We start from the raw sequence: 15,655 nt of genomic DNA on the forward strand, positions 1-15,655 counted from the left end.
TGTGCCATGAAAAATCCAATCCCAAATGAATGAAACCCCCATATTTATGAGTTCTAAACAAATAAAGGAGTTGGATCCTGCATGCCAGGGCATTCACAATTTCGGACAGCGTTCATTTGTAAGTCATTCGCTTTCACTCGTTTGATTTTACATTCATTTACCCAGTCGGTGATTTCATTATAGCTAAACATTTTGGTATTAAATGTCATCCTCATCCCCGCAGAAAAACGTCCCGAAAGTGTATAATGGAAGCTTATGTAGGACACTTTGACCTTAAAATTTGATTTAGATATATTTAATATTTCCAAAAAATGTATTTTATATTTAAACAATTTTAAATTGTTTTACATAATTATGTTTATGGGTATCGTATTTATTTAAACCCTGAATACTTGATATAAATATGTCTTAGGTTTTCGCTGAGTGTATCGACTATATTTCATATTACAGACTCTGTGTGAACACTTTCCTGATCCAATCTTGTTGTACTGTATGCACATCATTCATTGGGTGCTCTTTTTCATGAACTTCTATTAATTTTTCATCATTCATTTGTTTCAACATGAATGATTTATTTACCATTCCATTCAGACTGCAAACAGCCACATTTGAGTGCCACACAACGAATGATGAGAGCTCTGTGGCCTGACCAAAAATGCAGCCACCTCAGCACCTCAGTACCTCGGTACCGCTGCCCCTCCTGTCCTGGCCAAAGCCACTAGGGCACAGTCACCATGTCGAGATGGAAAAGTGGAGCACAGGGTGGAGCCTGTCTACCGGTCTACCGGTCTCTCGGTATCCTGGTTTTCTGGTCTCCTGTCTGGCCGACGTTGGTGGAGAACTTTGTCATGTTGTCACATGGCTACAAATCCCATTGCCTGTCTGATGTTCCCCATCCCCCCACCCCACACTTCGCCCAATTACCATCGCCATTTCCCTCGTCCCCACCCCCCACACATTTACCCCTACTCAAATGGGGTGGCTGTGGAATGAACATCAGCGAAATCATTTGGCGAGCCACAAAATCGCATCAAAATATTGCGTATGTGCGTGCCGAGCCACCGAGCCACCGAGTCGTCGAGTCCCGTCCCCGACCACATTATTCCCCTGTGTGTGTGCCTCTCTCTTTGTCTCTGAGTGTGTGTGTTTTAGTGGGCGTGGCACAACTATAGAACTGGGGGGAGTCTGTTGTATGGCAGCACTCTACAAAATGGACCCACACTGAGATTTGTCCAACTCTATCAACTAAGAGTTTTAGAGGTGAGTATATGGCTGCCACACAATGCGGAATAGGGGCTCCATTACGTGCGGGTTCCTTGATTATGTCATATGCATATACTATATGTACATATGTACCCAAAAGAATACCTGCTTTTATTTCATTGCGCAATTGTGTGCTCAACGTGGCTGTGCGTACTTCATATTACTTCATATTGGACAGGAATCGGACAGTGTATTGCCTACTTTTAGAGCAAGAAACTTCTTCATCTACCCTTTTGTCCTTTGCTCCTCTATCCTTTGGTGCATAATACATGTGTGCTCCCACCACCTAAAGATACATATAAATGTATCTCATTGATTGTACAACTTTGTATCTTTATGTTGGCATGGAATTTCATTTCATTTCGTATTCCATGACAACGTCTACTATATGCCATCGATAAACTTATATTAGCAACATATGCTGCAGTTTTCTCTCTGTACTGTAGCTTTTGCCTCCCGTTGAGCCTCTCCTGTGCTCAACCGTGATTCTGTGGTCCTGTGGCACCTGTCCCCTGGCTTTGTTTAAGCCATTATTTTCAATGCTGTCAATACTTTGGCCACCACACCATCGGCCCGGCCCAGCCCAGCCCAGCCGCCATTTCCCTTCGGCAGTACACCAAAGTCCCTGCCTACCTCTCGTGACATTCCGCTCATCAGCTTTGTCTGGTAATTTGCATTTAAATTTGCCAATGTTTTGCCTTTTTCTCGTTTCGCCGCTAAACAAAAGGCAACAGCAACGCACACACCCACACACACAAAATCCGAGTGAGCCCTGCCCTGCCATAGGAGTGTCACGACAGGAGGGTGAGGCTTTTGCCAGGGTTGCCAGGGCTGTTGGTGGTGGGGGCGTGCTACCGTAGAGAGTTGACAACTTTGCAATGCGTTTCGCTTAGATTTGTTTAATATTTGGCCGCAGGCCGTCGATTGTCGTGGCACTGGCACCCAACTCAAAAAAAAAAAACAACAGTCGAAAAATGGGCGAAATTCCTAACATTGCGCCCACAGCCACGCCCTGTTTTGGCACTGTGTGTGTGTGGCTTTGATGTTGCTTTGTGGAAAAAAGTGCGAAAAACTTTCCTGCAAGGAGACCTTGATAGAGAGAGAGAGAGAGAGGGGGTGAGAGAGAGAGAGGGAAAGTGGTAGCCAACTGTAGCCAAATATTAAATAACCTTTCTGTTATTGCCTTAGTCCGTGAGCGCATCCATCCCCATCCCCAACCCTTCAGTATAGTGCCAGTCGCATATTCCTCATTTCCTTGTTTCATTCCATTCCGTTTCGCTACGTTTTATTGCCACAAATTTCGTTTGATAACCCCTGGGTATAACTTTTTACAGTTGACAGTTTTTTTGTTTGCCACATTGCCAGATTCTTACCGCGTCCCTGCAACGGCTCTCCTAGATCGTCCACCCTTCTGACTGAACGACGACCCTTATAATACAGTAAAAGGGGAGGGGCTGGGGGGAAAACTTTGGTCGGCCACCCCTCCCCGTTGGGTCCCTAAAACGAAAAATTTGACATAAAAGCTCATTAACGTGATATAAATTAGATTTTGGGTGCTAGTGCAGAACATTTTCGGATACACTTGGCAACACTTGGCGGCATAGTTAATGGTTAAGGGTATGCGGGTGCTGAATGGCAACCCTACTCGTTAAGGATGGGCCTCTTCGATGGGTAGTAGTAGTTCCGTTTCAAATTGGAAAGGTTGTCCAAAGGTTCGAGCATTATATATGCAATATTTGATCGTTCTTGATTATGGTTTCATGGATATCCTTTGTGTGTGCTTAACTTAAAGTTTAAGGTAATTGTAGCATCATTTGATGATTATCTGGCACTTGGTCCCCTTTTGTCTGCCTTTGGCTTAATGTCTTTAAAGTCCTCCAAGTCGGGGGGAAATGGCTGCTCCTGCAAGCTTGTTCACAGCTTATTCTCCCCCCCCCCCACTGGGTTCTTGGATTGGCTTGGTCCTGGCTCTACAAAAAATAGAAAATATCCATAAACGTGTACATCAGACTTTGGTGTGCTTCGCTTCGCCTGGCACCAGCTGCCAGTACGGGTACGCGCACGCCCCTCGCCCCCGCCACCGCCCCCCCCGCAGAGTGTCCTTTAAAAATGGTAGCCAAACGGACGCACGGACACCCTCCTTCCCTCTGTGCGTGTCTATGTGTCTTTGTTCTAGCCTCCGCTCTCTTTCATCCTTCAACGCGTTGTTGTTACAGTCATCTAATATTGAATTTGTTATTGTTACTTCTTGGTTTGCTTTGCTTTGTTTCACTACCCTTCCAGGGAGAATATTACCATTTTCAATGCAGATAGGGGACTCTTTTTCTACACTTCAGATCACTACTATACTTATGTCCTGGAATGTACACCAAATGCTCCAATGGATCTGCAAAAGGTATCTAGAGCTTCGGCCATAGAATCCCTACTTCCTGTCTGGTTTTTTTTTACGAGTATTATATATGCACAAACAATATTCATACACCAGCTGGGGGCTGGGGGCTGGGGCGGGGGCGGGGTCAGACTCTGGTAGATACTCGTGTCTGTTGTTTCAGGCGCCCCAAACTTTTATTTTTATTTTTTTTTCCTTATTTATTTATTTTTATTTTATTTTACTTTCTTTTCACTTTTTTTGTGATTTGCTTTCGGGGCTTCGGGTTTTCCGACCGCCGCTAAGCCTGAGATTTATGTACTAAAAGCACGTTGAAATGCAAAAAAAAATTGGGGGAAAGAGAGGGAGATGGACAGAGGCGGTGAAGGAGACAGCAAGAGAGGGAGCGGGAGAGATTGAGTGGAAATAAAATAAAATACATTTTATTATTTATATTTGTCGTGACTTCGATTTATTATATGACCAGAGAGATATTCTCGGGATAAGCTCGAGGCCCGATCCAGACACAGACCCAGACGATGCGTCTCATATGTCCCCCCCACCCAAAAAACAAACCACCTCCATTTCCTCCCCAGCCCGCTACCCCCTACCCCCTACCATTTCCGCTTCGCTTTCAATGGGAAAAGGAATGTTTATACGCCTTGTTATTACTGCAAATATACTGGTACACTCGTAGACCCTTTGGATGTGGATGTGGAGTGGAAATTCGGGGCGTGCGTAGGTTGGCCTTGAATAGGGGCTTGATATGGGCTTATATGAAGGGGTTTTTATCTCAATAGCAAGTGAATTTCAATGCTCTCCCGCCCCCCCCACTCAAGGGTGGACGCTCAATTCAATTAGAATGCCAAAAATCATGTCCGCTCCCATTATAATTACTTCCGTTCAGTTTGTGCTGCCCTTATCCTTCCATTCCCTTTCCCCTGGCCTTGCCCTTGCCCTCGTCCGAACTCTCGCCTTTGCCCCTCGTGTTGGACTGCCAACAAAAGCTGAAGCTAAAGCTCATTAGTCGGACAAAAAACTTTGTCTAATGCCAAAAACTGACCAAAACAGCCATGGAATGGAACACAGCGAAATCAAATGAAATGAAATGGAATGGCACAGAGGGCATGCTAATGGCACGGACCTATTTTTTGTGTGGTGATGGGGGGGGGGGGGGGGGGGGGGGGGGGGACTGGAGCAGGGGAAAAATGGGAATATCCCCGGAAAATCAAATTGAAGCAAATCAACAAATTAGCCTTGTCAAACTTCAAGTGGTGCTAGTGGACGGCGGGGGTGGGGGGGTGCAGGACCCCCTAAGTGATCCCCGAGTGGGGGTAGTGTGGGCAGAGAGTGGAGGGAGTGGAAAATGGGAATCCACTGGAGCTGCCAACTTCAGTCAATCTGTCAATATTTACTCATTTCATTTAGTCATTTTCAATTTATAACCATTCAATGGAATTTCGTTGGCTCTCCCTCTCCCTCTTTCGGTTCGCCCCCTCCCTGTCACGCATCAATCGCTGTCTTAGCAACATCCCACCCCCAAGGCCTTCTGGCGGCAGCATTCATTCCATTTGCGCCTTCGCACGCACTACAATTTTCGCCCCTCCCATGGCAACCCCTCCCATCCTTAGCTTCCCGGCTACTTATGCACGGAGGAAGACGTTGTCGGGACTGCGCCTCCGGCCCGGACATCCATCAGTCTGTCAGGCGGTGGGGGCTGTGGGGATGGTCGTTGCGTGTTGATGACACCCTCAGGGCGCGATATGTTTTCGGGGGGAAATCGTAGTGTGCGGAACCATCTTTTGTGATTAAACCATGCGAACCGATCGGACTCTAAAGATAGCTTGCTCTATGAAAATTGCCAACATCAATATCCCCCAATGGTTATGCGTTTCATATGGCACAGAATCTGTTTAAATAACCACAGAGTAAACGGTGGGGCGGGGCGGGGAGGGGGGTAATATCATTGGGTAAGTGTATATTTAGGGGACATAAGCCGATCCCAGACTTGGAGGAGAATAAGAAGTGGCATCCAAATGATTGAATGACTATTCTGCGCCTAGCCACAATCATCTTAGGAAGGGTACGACTAAGGTCCTGTCATTTGTAGCTAGCCTTAAGAGCATTTCCACATTGTTTTCGTTGCGGCTGGTTTACCAAACGATTTCGAACAATTTCTTTTTGACAGACACTTCAGTTTTAGTTTTTGTGGAGACACTTATAATAGCGGCCATTTTGTGTTGCCCCCGCCCCTTGCCACGTTGGGGCATTAAAAGTTGTAAATTTTTCTAAGTAGCCCGTCCTGCCAGCCACCCCCATTCCCTAAAAACTTCAGGCATTTCAATTGTTTTCAAGATTTTCATTCATTTTGTCCCTTTACCATCCGTCCATTCAGCAACCCACCCCAGCCTGCCCCACCGCCTCCTCCCGTTTCGCGTTTCTCGTTTCTCGCATCTCTCATCTATTTAATAGAACTGCTCTGTCTCGACGCCGAGGAGCAACTTTTGGCCGGGCGCTCAATTAACGCTTTTGGTTTATGGCCAAAGAATTTGCTTAAAAGACGCCGTCAAGTAGGCAGCACTTTTGTGTACCCTTTAGTTGGCGACAGGGTATTCCGATTTTGTGTGGAAAGGATCAATTGGGATTATTTGGCCCGAGGATCGGAAAAGCCTTTGATGGTTTGTTTAGGTAGCGCCCCATCGAATCTCTATATTGCCGTGGGGCATGATGTACCCGCCAGGGTATCTAATCCTTCGGACCACGAACTTCTGGCCAATTCTTTCGGGCCATTTTTTTCCCCTTGATTTTTGCTTGTGGACCGGCAACAATTAGGCGCGCCCGACCAAATAATGCCAACTCAGCGGAGTTCAGGCATCATAACGGTAACTCAAAGCTATAGCACCCCCAACCCCACCCCCATCTCCGCCTCCGACTCCACCCCTTTTTGGCACCCCTTCTCCCCGTTTGGTAGCTTCCGCAAAATGGCTTCATTTACAGCTATATCCAGAGCCAAAGCCGAAGCCGAAGCCGATGCCGATGCCAGAGCTAAAGCCAAGAACAACAACAGCAATAAGTGAAATTTTCACAAGCTTTGGCTAAAGCTTTAGTTGTTTGTTAACCCCCCCAACCGCCCAACCCCCCGCTACTGGCACCCCCACCCCACTTGCCGTATTTTTATTTTTTATGGATAAGGGTAGGAGGCTAGGAAGGGAGGCTTAAGGGTAGAGGTAGGGTGCCTGTCGTCTGGTTAGTGGGGGCTGGGATAGCGCTGAAAAAGTTTTCCACTTTACAGAGAAGACGCAACTTTGTAAGACCTCCGGTCGTTCCAAAACTTCCCCCAAGCCCGGAGTAAAAAATATATATATACATACATACATACATATCGTATATATGTATAGACGTACTCGTAGTGGTATATTTTATGTTCGAGTATGGTGTAGTGGAAATCTATTTTCGAATGCCAGTCAGGCCGTGGGCGTCTTCCCCATCCCTCGTTCAGCGAATTACAAAAAGTATTTTTCATTACATTTTCCCAACATTTCAGCGCCGCCAAAGTCCAGAGAGTCCTTTCGCCTCCTTCGCCTCCTTTCGCCTCCTTTCGCCTCCTTCGCCTCCTTTCGCCTCGTTCGACTCCTCCGCGTCCTCTGTGGAGGCCCAAGCCAAACCAACGTCGACTTAATTTATAATTACGATAATTTGCGCATTACGTTTTCTTTTGTTGGCCTGCTTCGGATGCTGATGGTGATGGTGGTGCTGGTCTTCATCAGGAGCTTCCTGCCATTGGGATGGAGGCAAACTTTTGTTGGTTAGTTTGCATAGGGGGTGGGGGTTGGGCTGGCGGTGGGTTGGAGTTGGCTTTGGCTATTGGCTGCCCCACCCCTCCCCCCTGTGTGGCCTGGCCACGCGGCTGATGGCTATCTGTCTGTATGGCTCTCTCTCTCTGACTCTCTTTTGGGTTCAGACCCACTCTCCTAGCCCACGTAACCTCACTCTTCGTCTCAGTTCCTACCTAACCTCAATCGTTCTTTGTTTTCCATCGAACATCATTATCTTTCTCTCTTCGACTCTCTTCTCTCGAGTATCGCCTAACCGTCTCTCTTATCTACAACCTAACCTCAATCTCTGCTAGTTGCAGCCTATCCGTATTCTCTCTCTATCTCTCTCTTTCTCGTGTGGCTACTAACTTATTTAATTGCCATTCTATTAGTTTCTAAACGCACTCTTTCTTTCATTTGTAGCTTAATCTTTGCCCCTAAGATCCCGCATAACCTCACTATTCCGGTCATGGCCACCGCCTAACCTCACTTTTTGTGTCCTAGCTGCCGCTTAACCTCACTCTCTCTCTCTCTGTTTCTTAGCCAGGATAGAACCGCAGTCTCTCTCTGTCTGTCTCTTGGCTCAATCTTTTTTCGGTAGGTTCTATTTTTGTTTTTTGCTGCTGCTCCACTTCTTTCTATCCATCTCTATCTCTCATCTCCTGCTCCTTCCTCTTACTGCTGGCCGCTGCCGCGTTGTCCTTGCGGCTTATCAATAATGTTGATTTCACTCTGTGTCGCATAATTGAATTCTGAAGTTGTTAAGTCACAGCGCAGCCAAATTTACGCGCTGGGAATATACCACCACCCCGTCGTGCCAAAAAACCGTGCCCACCACCCCCAAAAACCCCCCAAGCCCCCAACGCCGCTCACACCATGTTCTGTTCGTTTGCTGATTGAAAATTTGCCAATTAGAAATAATGAAGCGTGTGACATTAAATGCAAGACAAGCAGCAAATCGGGCCAAGTCCCCACGTCCCCATCGGCTCCTTTGGCCCGATGCTCGTTAGAGCAGCCGCTAGATGGGGCCACTAGCCTCCCACCTCCCCCCCCCACACACACACACATCTATATATATATCTATATATGTATGTGTACCTTATAATATAGTATTTTTCACCCTATTTGAAGTGGGGACAGCGGCACCGGCAATCCTCCCTCCAAACAGTCCCGGCCTGCCAATGGCGATAACAAATTTTTTGCTTAGAAGGAAGTGGAAGCTCTTAAAATCTCATTGCCGTGCCGAGCCTCTCACCTCTCTCTCTCTCTCTGCCTCTTCGCCTCTCTGTCTGCGAGACACACACTCAAGTGCCGGCAGTCGTTAGGCACGGATATCGAAAATTTTCATGTCTTCCTTTAGTTTGTCTTAGTTGGTTTTGCCAGTGAGAGGGGGGCCTAGAGCGGGAGGCCCGAAGGTAGTCGGTGGGGGAGGCGGGCATCATTAGACTCCATGGGCCAGCATCCCGTCAATCGGGTGCCCCCTTCCTCGACCTCCATTGCCGGAAATTTATAGTCCTTTGTAGACGAAGAAGGAAGGAACGGTTGGCACGGGGCGGCTCCCTGGCAGGACGTAGGTAAATGCGCATTAGCAGGGCCTCGGGAGCACCGAGGATCCAGCTTGATGCATTCGCCGGGATGCTGCCTGGGATGCACTCGGGTGTGATGCATGCTGCATACATATTTTTTTTAAGTAGCTCATTATTTTATGGTTTTTTCTTGCCAATAAATATGCCAATGACGGCTGGTGTCATTGCCTAGGAAAAGCCTCAACCCTCAACCCCCAATCCTCAGACATCCACAAGCCCTCAAAACAAGGGGCTCGAGAGCTTCCTGGCTGCGGTTATCAGCGTGATAGACAATCATCTTAGAGGAAACCATGCCAGGGAACAGCCCCAGTCCCAGTCCCAGTCCCAGCATTATCCTGCTCATCATCATCATCAGGTTCATCGACGACGGACGGCCAAAAGTCAGCACGGGAATTAAATTAGAACCAACTTGTCTTGATGCCATTCAACTTCATCCCACTTCTCAGCACTTTACTCCAACACCGAAGCACACACTCTTAATAGGTACACACGCCCATAGGTACATCTATAGGTGCATAGTCGGCACCTGGTGCTTCCACCTGTCAACAGAGGCAGTCGGGGGGCGCAGGAGGGTGTGGGTGTGGGTGTGGGTGTGGCACGGGATGCCTGGCCTGGCATCGCTCACGTTAAGCACATAATTACAATTCTGCTTTATATTTACGTGTATTTATATTACCTTTTCTTGTAGCAACATCAGAGCTTAGCTCCTGCTTAATAACTGGCCGAGTCCTTGGGCGAACTATGGATACCCTGAAAATCGTTAGAGACAACTGAGCCATGATTGAGCGAAGATCTGACACTTCTAATGGGGGTTTCTCTGAGGAGATTACCCCAAATGGAAACAAATACCATATCCGCGAATGCGGACACCCTTCGCTACCCCAGAGATCAGCTGACAGAAGTTCAAAGCAAGCTTGACACTTCTAATGGGGTCTCCCGGCAGGGCCTGACAGGACGCGCAGGAAAACGGAGTCAACCCTTTCCCTAGGGCATCCCACACGCACATCCCTCCCTTCCCACCCCCCCTCACACCATACACATATACCACGGCTAACAGGCCTCGTCTTCTCGTAGTCGCAGTCGTAGTCGTAGTCGACGTCGACATATTTCACGTTGATGTATGGTTTAATTACATTTACGTGGCTGTTATGGGCCGGGGACGGGGCAGAGCCGGAGGCAGCGGGTTAAGTTGAGGACCCAGGACCCGGGACCCGGGGCCCGAACCTTTATTTCATTCGCGTGGAGGCCGGGAGGCGGGTGGAAGCGTGGAGAATAATTCTGGGAGTGAGAATGAGGCCAGGAGACAGATGTCTCTCAACGCCTTTTGTTTGGCTGTCGTCGGTTGGCATTATCCAAGATGTCACGCGATAGGCGCAGCGCCTTCATAATTATCCAGCAAGTGACTCGCTCCTGGGCTCCCACCTACTCATCCTACTCGTCCTGCAGCCCTGCAGCCCTGCATCCCGGCATCCCATCAGGCTCACTCAACTTTCGCTGAACTCCTTTTTATGAGCTGCACGTCGTCGCTGGAAAACTTTCGCCCTCACCTGGAGGCGCTTACGGCTGCGCCACACGGGTAAAGTTTTCTGTGGGATATTTCGGCATCGCTCCGGAGGAGGCCAGGAGGAGGCCGGCTTACGGATTAGTTCGTGGAAGGACCCCATCGCCTTTGGCTATGGCTAAAGTGGTTATATTAGGTTTTCTGGATCTTTAATTGAAGTTAAGCGTCGAGTTGATGTCAAGTTGCACTCTCAACCTGCCCCAGCTGCCCCAGCTGCGACCTGCCTCCCGCCCAGCGCCCAGCGCACCGCTCCCCAGCTGCTTAGCCTATATAATATTCTGATTCTTAGTTAGTATCACATTCCACGCCCCGTCCCTACCCGTCCCTCCCCGTCCGACCGACCGTCCAATCCCCATTTTAATGCGCTTTGCCTGACCCGCTGCGCCCGCCCAAATGCCGCTGAGACTCATTAAAAGCCGGGCTGGGACTCTCTCATTAAGCGGCTAAGGATTTTTTTTTGTGCCCACTAAATGGGAATGAACTGGCACGGCACCTGGTATTGGACGTGGGCGCGAATGTAGGCCGTAGAGGGTTATGGGGGTCAAGAGTCGAAGGTGGTCGATGGTCGCTCCTTCGCTCTTTGTTGGACACTGAAAAGGATAATCATTCTTCCACCATTTGAAAGTGATCCTGCAGAAGATTTGCATCTCCTGCCTGGGCATCGTTTAATGTATGATGAGACTTTCTCTAACAGGAACCTGTTACTTAGCTTAATTAAACATAAGAAAATGGTTCGAGCATCGTTTATTCGCATGGGGGCGGGGGGGAGCACAACCTCCTTCGGGTTACCCTTTTATTTGTATTAAATTCTTTGCCCCGCCCGTGTCCGTTTCAATTTAATCTACTTGAGGACTCCCTCTTCATTCCTCTGCATTCCGCCCCACTGCACCCCGTCCGCCTAGGGGGTATTCTCTTCATTAAGCTTTCGCTTTATCAATTCACCACCAATTAACCAGCCTTTGGGGCTGCTTCTGTGGTGTAACCGCAACTGTGACCGCACTTCAACTTCGACTTCGGGCACACACACACACAAACGCACAGGGTACCCCAGGAGACGCCTCAAACGGGCCGCGCTCTCCCGTCGAAGGGAGCAAAAAAAAAAAAGGGTAGCCACACCCAGCACTTTTGACTTGTGCCACATCGCCTCTCTTACTCCTTTCGTCCGTTAATGGGTTTTGCAGTGACTTTTTACTACTTTTTCATACCCTTTTTCAGGTTTCAGGGGATATACGTACGAGTGTGTATATCCTTTGTGGTGTTTGCAAGTCAGCCCACAGAGTGTACAGACTTCAATTTTTGCCGGGATCGGATCCTGATATCATATAGAAATGATTTTTCTGCAAGGCAATAGCCCCGGAGCGAAAGACTTCATTTCTTGTTCATTTATTTTGTGCGAGTGTCCTTTTTTGTGGTGTTGTTTCCACCAGCTTTTGACACTCCTTTTCTGCTCCTTTTTCTGCTCCCTTTTTATGCTTTTAGCGGCTCTGCCTCTGCTCGTCTGGCCATGTTTCGCTTACTTTTCAGCAGATTTTTATTTATTTATGAGCAACTTGACTTTAATTAATATATTTATCGCTTCAATAATTCGCATACAACTTTGTGAGTGCCGCCACCACTCGCCACCACTCGCCACCACTCGCCGCACTCTGGGCTCCTCTTTCAACTCAATTACAGCTGCCACTCGTTTTTCTCTCTCTCTCTCTCTCTCTTTTTGTCTCATCCTTTATCCTGTGCCACTGGACCACTCCGGTCTTCTCCGTCTCTCATTCAATTTGGAGCTTTGATTGGAGTTTTGTCTGCGAAGCATTTTCCTTCCTCTCCTCCTCTTCTCACATTTCCTCTGATTGTTTTCAACTAAATGCAATAATGAGCCTAATGTCCCTCGCCCAAGCCACAACCCAACAGCCCCCCAACAGTCCCACTGTCCCTTCCATACACACCTTTAGAAGTTTTAGATTGTTATCCCTGCAGCGGTCCCTGCCTCCCGGAGGAGGCTCCTCCTCCCATTGCGCGTTGCGGCCTTTCAAGTTTGCTCATTAGAAAATCTTTCGCAGCGATTCGCACTGAGTTTTTTTTGTTTTTTTTTTGCGAGGAGAAGTTCTTTCATTGCCCGGCGGAAAACTTGCGCCGGGCACTGTAAATTATATTCCGTCGGGTGTCAGTTGCCTGTCATCCAAGGGGGACGGCCAGCACTCTCTCGCTCAACGCCTGGCGTGTGTTGTGCATAAAAATGTCCGAAAGAGGGGCCGGTGGGAGCTGGTAGACAAGGAAAGAAGACAAGTTTTCCAAAGTCTGGCATAATAACCCGTACCCGTACCCGTACCCAAAAACCCCAACCCAGAGCCTCAACTTGTCAAAGTCCCACTTGAAACGGCAGTCAATTAGGCACAGAAGAGGCTTGTCCAACACCTGCCCTGGTCCATGGCTCCATGGCTCCTGTCCCTGCCCAGCCCTGCCCCCTCCATTTTCTCGTAAAATTATGCGCACTTTGCATTTACATTTTGCGGTTTTTGGCTAAATTCGAATGGAAAAACAGGCCAGCAGCTAAAAGCCAGTAGCCAGTAGCCAGCAGCCAACAGACCTGGACAAAAGCGAGGCTTTTGCTGACTTATTTACTTAGTTTACTGAACGTTGAATGTTCGGAACGAAACGAAATCATTTTGTGTCTTAAGCGCAAATGAATCACTTAAGTTGAGGACAGCAATCATAACAAATAAGGATAACAGTTGCAGGAGCACAGTTTGAGAACAGTTTTGGGGGTATAACAACAGGAGTGGCAGACAACAAAAACAACAACAACAACAGCAGCTACAGAATGGGAACATTGAGGAGATCCCTCGTTGTGGCTTGAATTGTTTTGTGTGCCTCAAATTGCGCCAAAAACTTTTGTAGCCAAACATTTTTGAAACAATACTAAGACGGTGGGCAGGCCCCCAAACAATGAACTGTAGAAGGAGGCTAAGATTGATAAAAAGGAGGAGGAGGAGGAGGAGGCGGAGGAGGAGCTGGTGGAGGTGGCAGGAGTGGGCACTGGGCGTGGTCGTGGCGCGTGTCTAATAGAAAAGCGATAAGCATTGTGGCTGCCAGCGATGCTGTGTGGCTCCTCCTGCTCCTGGCCAGATAGGAAGCCAGGCGAGCGCGCTTATTCCATGGAGAGTCATTCGAAAAAGGTCACCTAGCCGAGTCACTCCACAAAGAAATGGGAAGGTGACTGTAGTGGGGGCGGGGGCTGAAGGTCAAGGGTAGCTCTGAAAATACTGCAAAAATACTAGAAAGAGAACAAGAGGAGCAGAAAAGAAAGAGCAGAAAAGAAGCTGGCGTAAAAAATAAGCCAACTGAGACACGCCTCGCCAGTCACAGCCACAGCCAGAGCCAGAGCGGAGCGTCACAGAGGAGGAGCGCCATGGAGCCTGGCGGGTGGGGGATGGGGCTGTAATATGATTAAAAGCACCTCATAATTGTGGTCAATGGAGGTGAGACGGAGGCGGCGATAAAGAGCAAGTGAAAAAACGAAGAGAGTAAAGTTTTGGACGCAAAAGGTGTGCAGCGGTGCGATAAGTCAGAATGGAATAGAAACAAATGTGGCGGAAGGACAGCAAAATCAAATGGAAGGAACCAAAACAGAACGTAAAAATAGAGAAGAAATTAAACCTGAAAGAACGTTGGAGAGAGTAAAACCGAAAAAAATGGAAGAGAAACAGAACACTAACCAAATACTATGACGCAGTCCCATATTAGCCAATAATGCATAGATTATAGCCAGTGGTGCAGCAGTAAACAAAATCCGTGCTTTTTTTGTTGTTGTTTTTGTACATACATATGTAAATATATACATGCTCCCGCTCTGAGGCGGCCTATGCTGCCCATGATGATGGTCCGCTAACTCTCCTTCGGGTCTTATATTACGCTCAGCACTACTGAGCGCACTTTGGCACCATATTTTTGAGAGAGAGAAGAACGAAGTTTGCTGCTGTGCTGAGCCAAATAAGTCCCAAAAAGAGAGCGCGCTGCGGGAGCGGACCACCCTGTATAATTTCATCCTACAGCGGCCTATGCAGCCGTTCAACCGTAGTATCGTCGCCCTTTAAATAAATAAATCGCGAACATACGCTGCTGAAAAAGCTCAGTAGCTCAAAAGAAGATAGAAGAGATCGGAGGGACAAAGAGACAAAAAAGAAAGCAGAGAGATTGAGGCTGTGAAAGTCAAAAAGTCTTGTGCACAAAGGCAATTAAAATGGTTTTCCTGCATCTCTCTCTTTCTGTGTGTCTTTTCCCATTGTCTTTGTTCATATTTCAGGCGCTTAATTTACTTCGATTCGTATGAATTGCGCTTCCTTGTGAGAAGATTCCCTGCACTGACACTGCGCCGCCTGCATCGCGGGTAAGAGCTGAGCTTATTTCATTTTTCCCCACTTCGCTGCCGTTTTGCACACACCGCAAAGAGGTAAAGGGCGAGGGAGATGGAAGGGAGACCAGGACCCAGGGCGCTGGCCAAGCCGGTTGCGAAATCCCTCCATATAAACTTATACAAATGACATCCGGGTGCACAGAACACATGGGAAACATACAAAAGCAGACACACACTCGTACCAGGCCATAGACACGGGACTTTACCGGGGGCCCGGTTCCCCGTTCATTGTTGAATGATGTATGAAGCTTTTTGGGGCGCCACACACGGCCACGTTTTTGGATCCCAAAACCATCTGGTGCCCCTCTCTGCTGTCCCCCTGCCAGTCGCTAAGAAGCTGGAGGCACGCAAATACCGCAATGTTGGAAGCGGACGAGGTGTAAAATCGTGTTTGAGCATCAAGCTGAATCATCGAGAGGGAGGAGAAGACGAGGGTACAGTGGAGACTGCTCGTAGCTCGCGCACACGTGTATAGATACAGACACAGATACAGATGCAGATGCAGATACAGATAAAATCGAGAGAACGGACATGGACAGAGTTGCAATTTATATTTGATTCGTGGCACTATGGTCTGGGGGGGTCGATTAGTTGCCGCAGCTACAAAATGCCACACACTATATGGCTCTTGCCACCTCATGCCACACCGCACCG

The sequence above is a fragment of the Drosophila pseudoobscura genome, chromosome X (genome assembly GCF_009870125.1).
Source record: "Drosophila pseudoobscura strain MV-25-SWS-2005 chromosome X, UCI_Dpse_MV25, whole genome shotgun sequence".
NCBI classification, from domain to species: domain Eukaryota; kingdom Metazoa; phylum Arthropoda; class Insecta; order Diptera; family Drosophilidae; genus Drosophila; species Drosophila pseudoobscura.